The following is a 6,000-nucleotide window of genomic DNA, read 5'->3' on the forward strand; positions in this document are numbered from 1 at the left end:
ATGCAGTCTTCCATGCATCTTGCTTTGCAACTCTGACCTGATGGTATCCATTATGCAAATCTAGCTTGGTGAAATAAACAACTTCTTTTAATTGATATAAAAGATCATCTATGCGAGGAAGAGGATAATGATTTTTTATTGTTATCTTATTCAGTGCTCGGTAATTAGTGAACATTCTCCATGAGTCATCTTTCTTGATCACCAAAACGATTGGTGACCCACATGGTGATGTGCTAGGCCTGATGAAACCCTTCTTGAGCAACTCCTGCACCTGCTTCTTGATTTCAGCATTCTCTAAAGCAGACAACCTCTTATACCTGTGGCTACTATAGTTGTTTCATCTCCCGAGTCTAACCCCAAATCTCTTTGAATAGCTGCAACTGTCTTCTTCTTCTTGCCCTTGGACTTCATAGGTCTCATCTCTAGATGCAGAATCCAACAATGGTCATCATCATGCCCCTCCCTTTTACAGTGAGTGCATGAAGCTTTGGCTTTCTGTGCAGTGTTAGCCTTCCTGGCTTTCCCCTTCTATTTTCTTTTCTCCTGCTCTTGCTCATAGTTGGTTGGGATGGTCCCCCAACTTCTAGATTGCCATTCTTTCCTCTAGCCTCTAGATGAGTAGCTTGTACAGATACCTCATCTATACTAGTGGGATTAAACATGAGGATGATATGCCTCATGTAGCTGTGTAGACCACCAATGTACATCAAAAGAGTCTTTGGTGAGTCTAGTGAAATACCCAACGTCAATGCTCTCTTTCTGAACTCTTGAGTATACCCTTGTACACTTTTCCCCTTCAACTGCCTAAGAGTTTGCCAAATCATCATGGCCTGTTGCATGTAGGCCAATGGATAGAACTATTTTTTGATTGTAGAAATGAAGTCATCCAGATAGAGATGGTCTTACCATGGCTTTTCATATCAGCTTGGGTTCTACCTTCCCACCAAACCAAGGCATTGCCTCCTAGGCATAAGCTTGCGAGCTAAACCTTACTCTTGTCTGAGGTTATGTTATGTAGCCTGCAATACACATCAGTTTGTCTAATTCAATTGTCCAATTTTTTAGCATTTAGCTCTCCATCATATATAGGAAAATCAAACTTAACATCTAACTTAATCAAAGATGCTTTCTTATTATGTACAGGGCTATTAGGAGGTGTGAGATATTTTTCCTCTTTCCCCTTTCCTTTGGAGTTGTCATGGAAGTGAGACTCATCGTCTTCTTTCTCTTTCTTAGAGCATGATGCATCTTCCCCCTTTTTCTTTCTAAAGTCTTTGTACATTTCTTCAACCATAGACTTTATAGCTAGGAAACTCTCTATGAATTGAGGGTCTGGCCCCATAGAACCTTCTTCTAACATGGTCTTTCGAGGATAGACTCTTCCAATTTTAGGATTAGTTTCCACCAACTCTCCTTCTCCTAATTTGAGTTTTGATCTTGTGAGCATTCACAGCTATACCAACAAAAGGTTGTCTAACCTTACAACCTTAAAGCTTTGATACCACTTGATCTAATATTCACCCTATGGGTGCCATCAGTTAAAGATTTATTGAACTAAGGCATTACAGACTCATGTGCTAGTGTGTGTTCTATGTTATTGAAACAACAGATCGATCAGATTGCCAATACACAGATAATAAAATGGTGAGACAGCAGAGAAATACAGTAAGCAACACAAAGACACAAACAATTTTAATAAGGAGTTCACCCTATTCTCTAGGGCTACGTCTCTAGTCCAGCTTCAGTGGTGGCCTTGTTTTATTGTGTCTTTCAGCAGAAAAATTACAATACAAGGACTCAATATGAGTTCTCCTGAAGCAGATTTTTCTTGGCAGGGTGGTTCTTGGATTCCCCAAGCCACTTGGAGTACACAAACTCTTCTTCTTCTACCAGCTCTGCGACCCTTGGTCTACAATGGAAAGAGCGAAATGTGATGCTCAGTCTTGATAGGTTCCTCTATGGGAAGGCTTTAATCTTCAAGCTCTCTGGTTCTTGATGCCGCCTGTGGTTAGCTCAACCCTCTGTCTCTTCTGCTTGGTTTTACTGTTCTATGTGTTCAGTCCTCCTCTCAGGGTTCACTGTTCACTGTCTCCCTTGGTCACTTGGACTCCTCTCAATTTTGACTCCAAATCAACTTTGGTTGATTCGACTGTCTCTGTTCATGGATTTAGCCATTTGATCCCTATGCCTGTTCGGTTCCTCTTCCGCTTGTGTCGATTCACCTTCTGTAGCTGTGCTTGGAGTTCCCTATGTCAGCATCATCATGAACACTTAGGGAGTGGCCACTTGTCCTCTTCTAAATGACGCTAGCATGCTTCATTGGTTCGTTTCTTCAGTTACACTGTGGATGAATCTTTCCTCCACTGTGGTGGTCAAACGGATTCAAAATCCCTTCTAGAACGTGGACTAATTCCCTGTCGATTCCGCTTCCTCCATCGGGCATGATCTCAGCCGTCCGATATGAGCCCTCCAGATTCGACGCCATATGCATGTTTTGCATGGTTGACTTGCTCGACCGATAGTGCACAATCAACGATGGTTTTATCTCACCTTCTCTTGCCATGCATCGATTGATGTATGGAATCTCTTCACTCTTGTCCAAAACCTCTTACTGTTCAAGGGCGCCCCGATCAATAACGTCGGTTTTCTAGAGTGTGGGTCTTACCTTTTTACTTTAGTGCTTTTACCTTTTCCACTCGTGGTCCTCTGGTTCCCAACACGACCGAGTGCTCGGGCTTCCTCCATTTTGGCCCTGTTCATCTAGCGATGCGCGATTATCAAAATCCACCTCCGTTTCCTGACCTGGGGCTCCCAGGGGCTACTTTAACCTCCTGTGCGATCTCCATGGGCCTCGGTCAACGCACTTTGACCGAGGTCCTCGTTGTTCCACGCCGGCTGTCGTGGCCATTGGTTCAGGGTGTTTTTGATACTGTTTTGGATTTCTTTGGAGATTTTTTCGACCTGATTCAGTCATGGTTCTCGATAGTATTTCTGTGGATCCAATTCGACTCAGGTTAAGAGTTCGGTCTTGTTGTTTAATGCCACCTAGGCTAATTTGTTATGGTCATCAAATTAATTCCAACAAACAAACTCTTCAAAAACCCAAAATAAAGCATTGTATTAAAACTCTAAACCGCTAGCAATTATGGAAATGTGGATTGGGTGGACCGCTGGCATGTGACCAAGCGATCTAACCCTTGGCAGCCACCTGGACATTTTATCCCCGTGTTTCCAAAAACCAACCCGCTGATGGTTAATCCTTGCTGTTCACATGTCATGCCCATTTGCAGTTTCTGAAGACATGGCGGTTTCCATGCTGCGGTGAAACTTCGCGGTTTAATACTCCAATGGTTTACACTAGTCACATGTTTTCCTTTCTCCTATGCGGTCAAGTAACTGCTGACCTGATGACTTAGCTTTGATTGTCTTGCATGACCCTGTCACATGTGACCTTCCCGATGTGGTTTGCGCTGATGCGTTCAAATATATTTTTAATTGTTTTACAATGTATATAACATAGGCCGAGAGTTAACATGTTTAGGTTTAGACTAGGTTTAGGATTTATACATAGGTTTTTTTTAATACCATGAGTGGTAATATATTGATATAGTTTGAATTTATAATGAGTTCAATTCTTAATTCATAGATTTAGGTAATGGTTCTTTTTTAATGCATTTTGAATGTAGTGTATTAGGTTAGGGTTTCTAGTACTTTTCATCGAAATAGATAAACAAAACCCATTTTTCCCCAAATGTCACAAAGAGACATTAGAAACATGAGACATAAACCCAAATTCACGTTGTCAACACAAGTGGCATTTGCAACAATAACCTGATGATGAACCATATCGAACCTCTACAACGGACGACACCCATGTCGATGATCAACCTACGAGTGGACAAAAAAACCCATGTCGACACCAAATCTTGCGAGGCGAATGACAAGAAACATATCATCGAACAATCTTGGTGGAACTATCGATGAACAAAAATCGACATCTAGGTACAAACTGATATCAATTGAACGCCATGAAAACCATAACATTACCTACACAACCTAATCCATAACCAACACTGTCGAAGCTGAACTGGATTGATGACGAAACTTGAACATTGAGGATGACCTGTGCAATTGATTTGACAAGATCCTCCTGTATCAGTCCTCTCCACTTGAAAGGTTTTGGACCACAAAAGTTTGACTAAAAAAATAGTCGATGAGGGTAGAGATCCCTCTCTTTCCACCTTGACCTGATGATGTACCAATACATTCGATTAATCACCTACAAGTGATGAGCCTAATGATGCTAACCATGGCACTTTTTGAGTTGGTGACGTGTTCCATCCATCTGCAGTATGAACAACTTGCGACGATGAGCAAACAACCTATTATGAACATGGAAATTGATTTCTTTCTGCGAAGAACCGTGAGTTAGTGATTCATAATATTTGAAAACAATCTCTACTGGATGTTGTTTAATATGTATAAACAATCTATTTTGCAGAATGACAGAGAAAATCAAAGATATAATTGACATCAAACCATCTATACTTTCTTGATTCCTAATTACTAAGTGAACTTGCTGCAGTGAACCTATCAAACTGTAAGGTGAAATTCGCTGCAACTTAGTTTGTCTTTGAAAGTATTGAATTAGCTGTTGATTTGTTTGAATCACTTTTTCCTTAGTCACTAAATGATATTTCCATTGATTAGCACTTTACCTTGATGCATAAGTTTCCCTTAGACACTTTGACATTGCTTTAGAAAAGGCTTTGATATGAAAACAAATAGGTTTCCTCTCCACTTGAAAAGAGGTTTCCAAATGGTTTGAAACATGAAATGGTGACACAATACAAGAGAAATTGAACATTGACTTTCCCCAATACTGACCTGTATCCCTATATCTATTAATTTCCGAACTTGAACTGAATTGATTCATTCTAACATTAGGAAGAGGAGCTTTAGGCACAAACTGTAATTCATGTTGTATTCCCTGCTTCTAATTAAGATGTTTGGTTTTACATAGAACTAAAATAGTTTCTATCTCTTGAATCAAACCATATTTAAGCTGAGTCTCATAACTTAAACAAGTGTAATGTTGATTGTTATGTTGATCCTTTACAAGCATGATTACCAATTTCTTATTTGAACTTATTAATTGCTTCATATGATTATAATTAACTGAATTCAAGTGATTTTTGTTTTGATGTGTTGTGACGATAAATTCAAGCCCATCTTTCTTAAGGTGATATTTATGCTCTCTCCTGTAAAATACTACATCATGATCATAAAGATAAGGACTTCCTAAGACAACTCCACATTTTTCTATTGGAACCACGTCTAATTCCACTTCATCAATGTAATTAGTTGTAATGGAAAATCCTAATCGACCCTGTTTGGTGACTTTTATCTGAATTGATTTATTTATCCATCCTAAGGGTAAGGTATTGGATGATTTCATGTTTCCAAATCCAAACTTTTAACTAAATATTCAGATATTAAATTCTCTTATGATCCACTGTCAAACATTGTATTTATCTTTGTATGCTTAGAGGTTATCCTTATGTTAAACAATTCAACTCTTTTATCCTCATTTGAAGGATTTATGTTTGATGAAGATGCAATAGTTTTCAAACTTGAACCATTGTCAGAAGTTTTACCTATCATAACCATAGTGGTTATCCTCCTTGCATCACATGAATCTAAACCTAGATCTTGCTGGACTGATGCAATTGCTTTCTTTTCATCCTTCTCCTTAAGGAAATTTTTGGGCTTAAGTTCTGGATGAAGTTTCCAATACTTAGATTCATCATGATCGATTCTCTGGCAATGAGAAAAAGTAGGTCTTTCCTTCTGAGTTATCACTGATTTATTTCTCTTCGAATTGTTCTTCCCCTTACTGTCATTGGAATATTTGATTTCCAACTCTTTGGATGATTACAGTGAAAACTTGAATGGTATGCCACTTGATTCAATATGTATGGCCTGAACACACACTTCATC

The sequence above is a fragment of the Pinus tabuliformis genome, chromosome 3_1, assembly GCF_031772625.1.
Source record: "Pinus tabuliformis cultivar Carrire ecotype Pingquan chromosome 3_1, CPIR1, whole genome shotgun sequence".
Lineage (NCBI taxonomy): Eukaryota > Viridiplantae > Streptophyta > Pinopsida > Pinales > Pinaceae > Pinus > Pinus tabuliformis.